Source organism: Sus scrofa, chromosome 1, assembly GCF_054392235.1.
Source record: "Sus scrofa isolate SSC_HxYL_T2T_F1_AM1 chromosome 1, Sscrofa_HxYL_maternal_Yorkshire_Landrace_v2.0, whole genome shotgun sequence".
NCBI lineage: Eukaryota > Metazoa > Chordata > Mammalia > Artiodactyla > Suidae > Sus > Sus scrofa.
The window spans coordinates 251,944,490-251,957,630 of NC_139383.1; the positions used below are offsets into that span (position 1 = coordinate 251,944,490).

At 39.5% G+C, this 13,141-nt stretch overlaps 1 protein-coding gene across 39 annotated transcripts in view; it reads right to left on the reverse strand.

Moving 5' to 3' along the window:
- ALG2 (ALG2 alpha-1,3/1,6-mannosyltransferase) overlaps positions 1 to 13,141 on the reverse strand; it is a 588,615-nt gene that overhangs the window by 108,573 nt on the left and 466,901 nt on the right. The gene's annotated exons all lie outside the window — the stretch shown is intronic.

A 13,141-nucleotide genomic window follows, 5' to 3' on the forward strand; every position in this document is an offset into this window, starting at 1 on the left:
ATATTAACTAGAATAGCTAAATCTAAAACACTGACAATATCATATGTTGACAAGAATGTGGAGCAACTTAACTCTTAAATATTGCTGGTAGAAATGTAAATTAGAAGTTAAGCCATAGAAATTACTAATATTTAACTACTTTAACCTGCGAAAACTACAATTTCCTAAGGTTCAAACAAATACAACCATTTTGGAAAACTTTGACAGCCATTATTAGGACTGAATACACAAATAACTTATGATCCAGTAGCAATTTCTTTCTTGTTTTTATTTTATTTTATTTTTTATTTTTTTATTTTTTATTTAGGGCTGCTCCTGTGGCCTATGAAAGTTCCCAGGCTAGGGGTCAAATTGGAGCCACAGCTGCCAGCCTACACCACAGCCACAGCCTCAGCAACGCCAGATATGAGCCACATCTGCAATCTACGCCGAAGCTCACGGTAATGCCGTATCCTTAACCCACTGGCCGGGGCCAGGAATCAAACCTGCATCCTCATGGATGCTAGTCGGGTTCATCACTGCTAATCCACAATGGGAACTCCAATCCAGTAGCAATTTCACTCTTAGATGCAACAGAAATGAGTACATATGAGCACCATAAAACATGATTAGGAATATTCACAGCAGCATTATTTGTAATAGCTAAAAAACTATAAACTGCTCAAATATCCATCAACGATTGAATGGAAAAATAAATAAATTGTTACATTTATTCTATAGAATACTTTGCAACAATGCAAATAAATGGACTATAGCTGCAGGTGACAACATAGATGAAAAACACAACACAATATTGAGTGGAAGAGGCCAGATACAAAAGAATGCATATTGTATGAAGTTCAAAAACAGGCAAAACTGATCTGTGACGAGAGAAGACAGGATAGCAGCTACCTTTGGGAAGGAGGTATTAATGATTGGGAGGGGGGTGAGATGGGGATTCTGGGGCGCTAAGTGTCTATTTCCTGAACTGTCTGCCTGGGAAAATCCATCCAAATGTACACTTAATGCTTTATGCACTTTAAAAATAAATACATACTTAAATGAGTTAATTAACATGATTTAATTAAAATTAGAAGTGACAGAGAAACCCAGATAGGTTTGTAACCCCAGAATAACAAGGTGGGTGGGAGAGGTACTCCAGTTATCATCATGTACTCTGGGGGAGACGGCCTACTAGGTATTTTTGTAGATATATTTGTAGATGTGAAGGCACGGCGTGTTGAGAGGACTTGAGGACAACACTGCACCACCCCTCCAAGCTCTCCATGCCTGCATGTACTTCAGAGGAAATCAAGACATTTCCTGACATCCAGTGAAGGACCCAGAGCTGCTGAAAAGGCCATGTTATTTTCTACTTGTATCTGTATCCTGCATGCTACCTGCTCAGTGGTTTATGGAAAACACTAAAAACCGAGCCTTCTAAATTGGACTCTTTGGAGCCCATTCATCTTTTCTTCTTCCACCAAAATTTTGCTTTTGAGAATGAAATTCTTGATTCTCACAATTTTCAGATCCTAATTTGGAAGTTAAAGATTGAACTTACATCTTTCTCTGCAATCCAGCTCTAACAATCCTTACTTCCTCAAGGCAATCACCCTCTGGCTGAAAAGGCCAAATGTAATGTACAAAGATGTTGGAAAAAGAAAAGCACATCAAAATACTTTAAAATGTTATCTTTACAATTTCTATTACATTTATATTAACTTTCATATTCATCCAATTATAAGCAACAATAAAGTAAAATATAAAATAAATTTTTTATACAGCTGTTTTGGGATGCCAAAAAGGCAACATAAATAGATGGCATTGTATGCCAGTAATATAGTCCAGAACAAGGAAGTGACCTGCCAAATTTTCCATTGTTCTGTGTCCAGGTTTTGGTTACACGCTGTAAGTAGGTCATTTATAAACCTGAGTATGTTTGGGTATGGACAAAGAATGGAGGGGTCCTTTATTAATCCATTCGAGTTACTGTAACAAAATACCGTAGATGGGTGGTGTAAATAACAAAAACTTATTTCTCACAGAAATAAGAGATTGGGAAATCCAAGGTCAAGATGCCAACAGATTTAGCATCTGATTAGTACTGGTTTCCTCCTTCATAGATGGCTGTCTGCTCACTGTGTACTCATATGGTGGAAGGGACAAGACAGCTCTCGAAGGTGTCTTTCAAAAAGGAGGGAGTGGGAGGGACTGGGAGTTTGGGGTTAATAGATGAAAACGATTACATGTAGAATGGACAAGCAATGAGGTCCTGCTCTATAGCACAGGGAACTATATCCAGTCACCTGTGATAGAACATGAGGAAAGATAATCTGAGAAAAAGAATGTAGGAGTTCCCATCGTGGCTCAGTGGTTAACAAATCTGACTATTATCCATGAGGACTCAGGTTCGACCCCTGGCCTTGCTCAGTGGATTGAGGATCTGGCATTGCCGTGAGCTGTGGCGTAGGCTGAAGACATAGCTTGGATTCTGCGTTGCTATGGCTTTGGTGTAGTACAGTGGCTACAGCTCTGATTTGATCCCTAGCCTGGGAACCTCTATATGCTTCAGGAGCAGCCCTAAAAAGACAAAAGACAAATAAATAAATAAAAATTAAAAAAAAGAAAAAGAATGTATATATGTGTATATGTATGTATATATGACTCAGTTACTTTGCTCTACAGCAGAAATTTACAGAACAATGTAAATCAACTATAAGGAAAAAAAAGTTGAAAAAAATAATAAGGCATGAATACCACTCATGAGAGCTCCACTTCTATGACCTGATCACCTCCCTAAGTCCCCATCTCTAAATACCATCACTCTGGAGGTTAGGATTTCAATATATGAATTTGGGGGGGGGAAACATTCAGTCCATAACAAGTGCTGATACCGCACCATGTGGGGAATGATGGAAGAAACTGTATGGTTCAGCCTAGAAGAACCCTAAAGAGGGTATATCTGTTGACTTCAAATATATAAAAGGTTGTCCCCTCTTAATACTTTAAATTATCTTAGCATGTGCATTTTGGATTATATTACCTTATGTACATTTTTGGATAAGAATGGACAGTTATACATTTCCAAATGAATACAATTCAGTTCTTTACATTGATCAGATCAACCTGTTCAACAGTCCTCTTTAAGTTAAAATTTTGTTTTTCATTGTTAAATACAATTTCAAATTAAAAACCGAGGCTCATTTTATTAAGGCAACTATATGTATATTGCTGAAGAACTTACTGCCACAGAACAGATAACAAAGCTTGTTTGCTTCCTTAAGTGCTTTTATAGAACTGACATTTTCTGCCCAGTACAGCACCAAAAAAAACACATTCTTAAAATTTAATATATACTATTGGAGACAATTCATTGTTCCTATTTGCTTCAATAAACTTTAGGAAATGAAATATCCATATTCACTTTTTTTAAAAGAAGTGAACTAGGATAAGCAAGACTACAATAAAAATCTATTAAAACATGCATTTACAGGATAAAAATAAACGCTTTTCTGTCTGAATCATGGAAAATAGGGATTCTGGTTCTTTCATATGGAAAAATTCCCCTTTTACAGAAAGAAATATGGATTCGCTACTTGCATTTTTCTAGCTAGTGTTTTATCTCATGAAATCAATTATAAATAAATCAAATTCTCTAAGCAATCACAAATTCAAGAGTCAAAGAAAAGTAGGAGAGGGAAAAAGCCTGGTTCATGCTCAGTTAAAGTGATTAAAACTTAAAACATCTTTGGTTTCACAGGTTTTACATAAGAACATAAACTAAATCTCTATTTAATAGCTGTTAAGTAACAACCACCCTAATGCCCAATTACTTAGAGCAAATCTTCTAGCAGTACTTTATCAGAACTCTCAAAAATACTTGCAGCACTTAATTCCAAAATTCTCACGTTATAGAGACCTAAGAGACACAGTGCCTTTAAAGTTATCATTCAGTTTAGGTGTTCCCATTCCCTTCCTTCTGTACCCTCCCCTCCCCTCTGCTTTGTTAAGTTCATTCCATTCAGATTCGCTGATTCCCGGCCTTTCTGTGTGCACCTGAACACTTCAGCATAGGGTGTCCCTCTAGAATAGGAAATTTATGTGGCAGGGTTGGGGTATTGGTGGTGTTCAATGTTTTGAAACTATTTCATCATGATTCCCTCTACTGGAAACTGTTACATGGCTTGTCATTCACATTTCAGCCGGTTTTATCTATTTTATCTCAGATAAGAAGTAGAGTCTCATTTAAGGAAGAACAATTTGTTTCTTGTCAAAACTCATTCACTCACAGAGCCACACGTGTTAAAACCTAATTGGTCTTTTATCTTTTTAGAGCTTAACACAACACTGAGATCTGAGAGGCCCCTAGATGCATTGTAGTGGGGCTTGGGAAAGAGGTTTTATGAATGATTCATTCGCTCATTTATTCTTCTATACACTATTGTCCAGTGTTTACTGTGTTTTGGACCCAGTGCTAGATGCAGGGAAAACTGTACTAAGGCACAAGGTCCTGGAGCGCTTCACAATTCCTCAGGTGCAGATCATTTCCTTCCTGTTTCATCTTTTTTTGAGCTCATTTGTAGTTTCTCCTAATTATCAGCTCTTAAGAAATGAGTGGAGGCCCAGATTCCAATTCTGTACAAGGCACATACATTGGGTGAGACTAGCCATATGCCTCAATTGGCACATATATCTTTTGTCAAGAAAGGATTTGTTATGTCTTTCATAGAGACTTAAAAAAATAGATGCAGTTTTTATTCTATTCCACGATGGAAATATCACTAAAGTTCATTAAGAAAAATCAACATAGGGCAGTTGACATTGAATTTGGGAATAGAGATGCCCATGAAATACAGTCTTTAAGACATACTAAAAAGTGGTTGTTTATCTGAAATTTACATTTAACTGGGCATTGTTTTTTTTTTCTCTAAATCTGGCAATCTTATTTGGGCATCATAAATTTTACAAAGTGGGTCATGTCTACAGTTCATCTCTCGGTAGGATCCAGTCCAAACATTGCCAACCAGAATTGCTTTATAAGAGGCCTGTATTTTAGGATTTAGGAGAATTCTATCTTGCCCAAAAGTCACCAAGATTATGTCAAGAATGTCCCACTCTAATGACAGTCCTTAAATGGAGAGACACATAGGCATTAGAAAGAATGCAAAATGTCCAAGAACCAGGGGTCTTCCTATATTTGAGCCTAGAAATGAAATTCATAAACATGAAACTGCTCTGTAGAGGGCACGATGGTGCTTCAGGTGAATCTCTGGGTTCAAGGCGCAAACACTCTTTTATATAATGTTTATATCAGAGACTAGAACAATTCCAAAAGAACTTCTCTCATTTGCCAAGAAAGATCTATTTTAAAAACTAAGAGTTTGTAATAAGATTACAAGAAAACCTCACCCCTATTTAAATATCATGGCAATGATCTCCTGAAAAGGTGTAGTATTATAAAGAAAATTGTAAGATAAAAAGAGCTAGGAAAGGACTGTGAGGGAAAAGTCTCTCTTCCCAGCTGGGACTTTCTGAACTCACATAATCAACTCCAAAGAGATTCACTACTCAGTATTTTTAAGTTACTTGTACATGAATATTTTACAGTGATTTTAAAGAACAGATGTTCTCATATTTTTCCCTCTTACAAATTTTGCAAATAATCTTTTAAAATGTCTTCAATATTCCAAAGTGCTTAACCTTTGCTCTGAGGTAATTACAGGTAAACATCTTGTTACCCACCAGGCGAGGTTTTCAAGGATGTTCCTAAATCACCAACAAGTCCTAGTCAACAGTTTCTGGCACTTGACAGAGTCTCCCAAAGAACAGGGTGAGGATGTGCTCAACACAAATGCCCAATAATATCACCGACAATCATTGATACGCCTTTCAAAATTCCCTCAGCACCCAGATTCACACCAGAAATAAAAGGCAGTAGGTTGAAATCAGCCATAGATGAAAAAAGCAGAAGAAACTGGGGATGAGTAGGTTGCAAAAGAGTGACAGAAGACAGGAGAGTTTTCATCCAAACTCTGAAATGCTATCAAGAGGAAGCAGGAAGGCCAGAGCCAGGATATCTTGGAGAAACTGGATGAAGGTAGATGTCAATCTGCCCCATGGAAAACCCTCCAAGGATGAGAGACCCCACTTCTCTGCTGTGTTGGAGGGGACTGAAATAACAGCAGGGGAATTGGTCCAGATGAAGCCTGCCTTTTCAACTCTATGATTCTGTGGTTCACAAACTTTCACAATAGTAAAGCCAGAATGTGCTATTTCAGACTCCAGACACTGAGGATTCCTGTTTGAATCTGAGTCTCGGCTCTAGCTGAGTGACCTTGGGTAAGCTGCTGAAGCTTCTCTATGTGTGGCAAAGCATTGTTGTGAGGATCGAACAGCATATAAATAACACCTGGCATATACCAGTCACTCTGTAAATGTCTAATTTAAAAAATCCAAACCTACTAAAGAAACTATTTCACCTGGGTTGTGCTCTGTTTTTCTGCGGTCTGGGCCTCCTCTGATGAACTCATCATAAATACATTTGTGAGAGAAAAGAGTGGAATGCCCCCACAGTTTAGTGGGGACATTAGCTGAAGAGGTAAGCAGCCTGAGCCATGGTGGATTCCTGGGAAGGTGGTTGCAGATTTCATAGTGGGTAGATACCTGAACCAACTCTTGCACCTCTGGGGCTCCAGGGCATTGGAACATACATGAAAGGACTGGGTACTGAATGTCATGACCTCCCTTCAAAGACCCATTTTGGCCTGCAAGACTTTTCTGCAGAAAACAGTAGCAGCACTAGACAGATGGTGGGATGAATGGTATGGATGGTGGGGGGTATTGGATAGATTGTGGGGGACACTGGTTAGATGGTTGGGGAGACTGGATAGACGGTGGGGCACTCAACAGATGGTAGGGTACTAGATGGATGGTGGGGAAAGTAGAAGGGTGGTGGGGACTATTGGATAGATGGTGGGGGACACTGGATAGATGGTGGGGCACTCAGTAGATGGTGGGTATGAGATGGATGGGGGAAACTGAAGTATGGAGGGGAATACTGGATAGATGGTGGGGCACTGGGTAGATGGTGGGGGACACACTGGACAGATGGTTAGTTCCAGTGTCCACCCAAGAGAGCCACAGCAGGTCTCTAAAGAAGAGTTTAAAAATGTATACTCTCTTGGATTTTCATACTATCCAGGGAAGGGAAGGGAGTTATGAGGAGCGAAAGATACTGGACCTCTTGCTTTTGGTAGATAGGACCATGAAACAGTTTTACTTTAGTTTGTAAAATAAATGCGGCCTTCCTTGCATCCCTAGAACATATAGCCTCTCCATTTTCGCTGGCTCTTTTCCACACTCAGGCTCAGTTTCTCAGAACACTCCCTCTTTCTCCCCATTCCCTTCATCTGCAGGTATCTGCCCAGGGGCTGCATTTATGTACTATTTCCTTTTATTTCAATATTAGAGGAGGTTATAAAACATGATGGAGGAAAATTTTTTTGTCATAATACTAACTTTTTGTCTTTACATAGTTCAAAAAAGGAAACTGAGTCAAGCACGTTACCTGCTTAGGCTTTGGTTGCCATCTCTTTGAAATGCAGGGATCAGAATCTCTAAGATTCTTTCTGGTTCAAAAGTCTTGTGATCTTTGATATAGCTGGAAAGTGCTATTTACTCATATTTACAGTTGCAGTGGTAAAAGAGAACTGCCATGATGTGTTTGGATATCCTGACTTGTGGAGTGGACCTTTCATGTCCACGGCTATCCTTGGGAAAAGGGCATGGTGGCCTGAGAGAGACCTGGGAATTATTCTCATCCTCAAAAAGCTTCAGGAGAGATTGATCTCTAATCTCAAATTGCTTAGAGCTATAGGCTCAGGGTCAGTGCTCACCTCGCCATGGGCAGCTTGTTGGAAGACATTCAAAGCCAAATGTGAAAGAATTTTTGATTTAACAAGTAATCATCAACAGTGTAATCACACTTTTAAAAAATACTCTGATGGTTCCTTTCATTCTCTATCAGAATTTTCAATATCTTTATGCATAAAATAGAGGTAATTGCTGGCAAAATTATTGGGGAGACTTGATAAAATAAGGTTTTAAAGGTTCCTCTCACAATTACTGTGAATAGAAGGTTCGTAATAAGTGGCAGCCTTAGTAAAAGTTATTGCTATTGTATCTACGCTCTCACACCTGCTGTTCTGTTCATAACTGTGAGAAGTCCTGGCTTTATCCTCCTTCCTATTATTCTGGATCCTGGAAGTGACTTTTTTGAGGAACCAGATTTCCCAGCTGTGAACACAATGAATCCAGGGGGAATTTTTTATCCAGTGATCCATTTCTTTGGAACTCTATTTGCATGATTTTCCATATTTAATGGAATTCCTCCAGCAGGATAAACATACATGCAAGGTTGAATCATCTCTTCTTTCCCCTTGGATCAGGAACCCAGGAAGACAGGTGCAGGAAGCAGGTGGGGTCCCTGGTGAGCAGGATGCTGCTAAGCCATGCTTATACTATTCAGTTGCCCTATGAGGATGTGTATAGAAGGAGTGATGGGGCCCCTCAGCTAACGAGGGGCTCATCTCTGTAACATAGAGTAGGTCTGCAGAGAAGGTGATGGGGTAGAGTACCTACCAGCAGTTCTCCCAGAAGTTCTTTCAATCAAGACCAGAAAAGAGGCAGTTTCCATGGCAGTGGTTGAGGGTTTTGAGGGAGTCATATCACTGGTGGTTTGTTATACTAACAATGAGGGGCCTGTTCTTTAGAGATTTAAGGCGTACCATCTGGCCATGAGGGGAGAGGACTAATTACATTTCTGAAATGTGCAGTTTCTCTTCTGGCTAGAGCAGAGGAGAGACCCTAAAGAATATCTCTTTGAGATCTTTTAGAGAATAGAAGAGTTTACAGATTTGGATGAGAGAAATAACAGAAAATAAAGTAAAGAATGAAAAGACCTCCAAACAGTAAAAGGAGGTTCCTCAGAAAACTAAATATAGAATTACCATATGATACAGCAATCCCATTCCTGGGCATATATCTGGACAAAATTACAATTCAAAAAGGTATATGCATCCCTGTGTTCACTGTTCACAACAGTCAAGACATGGAAAAAACCTAAATGTCTACTGACAGATGAGTGGATTAAGAAGATGTGAGATATATATGTATGTGTATACACACACTCACACACAATGGAATACTACTCAGTCATAAAAAGAACAAAATAAGGGCATTTGCAGCAACTGGATGCAAGTAGAGATTCTCATTCTAAGTGAAATAAGTCAGAAAGACAAATACCATATGATATCACTTATATGTAGAATCTAAAATATGGCTCAAATGAACCTATCCACAGAACAGAAACAGACTCACAGACATGGAGAACAGATTTGTAGTTGCCAAGAGGGAGGGGGAGGGAGTGGGATGGACTAGGAGTTTGGGGTTGGTAGATGCAAACTATTATAATTAGAATAGATAAGCCATGAGGTCCTACTGTACAGCACAGGGAACTATATCCAATCTCTTTGGATAAAACATGATGGAAGATAGTATGAGAAAAAGAATGTGTGTATGTGTATGACTGGGTCACTCTGCTATACAGCAGAAATTAGCACAATGTTGTAAATCATTTATACTTTAATAAACTAAAATAAAATACAAAAAATGGCACAAATGAACGTATCAACAAAACAGAAAAAGAATCAGGGACATAGAGAACAGACTTGTGGTTGCCAAGGTGGAGGGGGGAGGGAGTGGGATGGACTGGGAGTTTGGGGTTCATAGACATAAACTATTACTTTTATAATGGATAGACAATAATGTCCTACTGTATAACATAAGGAACTATATCCAATCTCCTAGAATAGACCAGGATGGAAAATAATACTTTAAAAAAAGAGAATGTATATATATGTATGAATGAGTTACTTTGCTGAACAGCAGAAATTGGTACATTGTGAATCAACTATACTTTAATTAAGTAAGTAAATAAATAAATAAATAAATCAAAGAATGAAAAGATTGCCAAAGAGATAAACAGAAATCAAGGTTTAGAGAGAGCAAATAGATGAAAGTGGCATTTTATTTTATTTTTTGTCTTTTGGGGCTGCACCTGTGGCATATGGAGATTCCCAGGCTAGGGGTCAAATTGGAGCTGCAGCCTCTGGCCTACACCACAGCCACAGTAATGCTGGATCCTTAACCCACTGAGCAAGGCCAGGGATCGAACCTGCATCCTCAAGGATCGTAGTCAGATTCGTTTCCACTGAGCCACGAGGGGAACTCCAAGATGGCATTTAAAAATGTATGTACATGTACCCTCACCTTATTCCATAGCATGATGAAGCAATTTGCGGAAGCACACACAATACAAAAGGATAAGAAATAAATGAAGGGACTGGGTTAAAAAAGGCCTTTAGGAGTTCTGGATAAAGATAGCAGCATAAGGGCATTTTTAGTTCTTTCTCTCTTTACAAGCCCACTGAAAACAACACATTGTCTTAAAAGAGGTCAAAAAAAAAAAAAAAAAAAGTCCTTCATCTTCACTAAAACAAGGAAAGGGCCATGAACTACAAAGCGTACCTACCAAATACTGTGAAATCTGGAGGAAATGAGAGAGGAATGGAGTTTGCCTCTGGGCTTGAACAAGAAAGAGATTTCCCTCAATGTGAGATTTCCATCCTGAGAGGAGCTCCAGATTAGAATGACCTGGTCCAGGGATAGGTGGTCAGAGGTAGATAGGAGTGTCCCTGGAGAGGACTGATGCATCCCTGAGGACTACCAGGAAGCTGGTGCTGAAGGTGAGTCACTAGAGTCTACTGCTTCCATAATATGAAACGGACTCCTGGTCAAGGGCATCCACCAAGGTGGAAAGTGTGGAAGGAGGCTGAGGAGACAGCATTTGCTATTTGCCCAGAGAGCTTGTGATTTTAAAGGCATTTCTGTGTACAGAACAGGCCAAAAATCCGAAGGGAAGTAAGTATCCAAGTGTAAAATAGTGAATTTGATGAAAAGGGTTTTAAGACAAGGAACCTGAACCAAAGTTTCACTCCCTCCCTCAGCTCACTTCTTTGGCCCCTCCACACACAAAAAACCTTCAATAAATAGTTGATCTCATTAAAAAGTCAGCAAGAAATACAAAAGGATCTACACAAAAGACTTAGGTATAAACCCTGCGAAGAAAGGAGGCATATGATTTATAAAAGGCAAAAGCCTAAGAGACATCTTGATTATGTTCGATGAATCCAAGATGCTTTACTCTGGTGCGTCTGGTGATGCCAAATTAAAGTATTATTTCTGTTGTGAAAAAAAAAGACTTGGTCATGGACTTGAGTTAGCCAAGTAAATATTTTCTTGGCAGTGTACAATATCAGTGCAAAATGCCTATTATGCATTGACTGTAATTATAACATTCAATTACCATTCTCAAGTGATTATTATTCCTAGCCTGGTGGTGGTTAGGACTTGAGAGATATGAGCTCTGCCTGATATCTTTGCCTGGAAACCACTGACTGATATTTGAGTTTAGAGATTTGATATGGACACACTGGTCAGAGGATGGAAAGGATGTGTAAGTTGCGGCAAGTTTACATCATAACTTATTATGACTTGCTGTCCAATCTTTTTAGTGAAATTGATCTTACTAAGGTTTAAAAGACAAGTCTAATTTTCAATCCAATAGGCACTTTTTTTTTTTTTTGTCTTTTTGTCTTTTTGTTGTTGTTGTTGTTGTTGTTGTTGCTATTTCTTGGGCCGCTCCCGCGGCATATGGAGGTTCCCAGGCTAGGGGTCGAATCGGAGCTGTAGCCACCGGCCTACGCCAGAGGCACAGCAACGCGGGATCCGAGCCGCGTCTGCAACCTACACCACAGCTCACGGCAACGCCGGATCGTTAACCCACTGAGCAAGGCCAGGGACCGAACCCGCAACCTCATGGTTCCTAGTCGGATTCGTTAACCACTGCGCCACGACGGGAACTCCCCAATAGGCACTTTTTAATATTAGTTTACTTGACTTATTACTGGGGTATGTGGCGTTTTGACTATTCTTCAGAGATTGGAAAGATAATATAGAAGGAAAGGTCTATGAGGAGTACATATTAAACCTTTCCTAAACACAGGAGGACAGTGATTTACTGAGTGCCTGTTATGAACAATTTGTAATTATTTCTTAAGTTTACAAGCACTCTTTGGAAATGGTGGCATTATTCCCATTTTTTAGATGAGAAAACTGACTCAACTGAAGTCACCAGTTCAAAATCACACAGAGAGTAGTAATTGGAGGAGCTGATATTCAATGATGAGAGAATGAACCAGTTAGCCAAGAAAAGGTCATTGTATTGAACATTTCTCAGTCGGAAATGTTTCTTGGGAGAAGTCTACCAATATTTTTTTAAAACTTCAGTGGGGTTCAAGATGGAAATATGAATACATATATTTTATTCTACTCGTGTAAAATATTATTAAAAGGGCCAAAGGACTATAATAAGAGGGGAGAAAATAAATATGCAGGAAAGAGGGAGTGGTGATTTCCACTTCCTAGAAATAAATGCTTTCTGAAGAATGCCCTGGAGACCCACATACATGATCTGAGCAGGGCAGTGGGGTTGATCAAGAATACTGGTCACATTCCATTAACATCTCCAGACTCCATACTGTGCTGGAGGTGAGGATGGGCCATGGAACCTCCAGAAGTTTATCAGAGCAAAAAGTCTACCAGGTGCAGCTGCCTGCCTCATTTGATCTGTATGGCATGGTGACTGGGAGAGGCAAGGTCCCTATTTCACCAGCTTCTAACTCAGGCTATGCCTGGCCCCAAGAAGAAACAGAATTGGGTCGGGACTTGAATATTCTCTGAGACTCAGCCCATTTATGCCTGGGAGGCCAACTGTTTACTCAAATGGTGCAGAAGAGTCCAAAAAGTCCTTGCCTTCTAGGAGTCTCAATCTTTCTTGTGATACAGAATAAACTGAGAGCTCTGACAAATGGCAGGGAATGCCCCAGGGAAGGAGTGACACTGTGTGTGAGGGGCAGGGATCTCCTTAGAAAAGGTGAGAGTGCTAGGCTGCACATTTGACAGAGTAACTATAAAGCTAATGGAAGGGAAACCTTAAATGAATGGAAGTATAAGAAAAGTACATGAGTAGATGGAACAG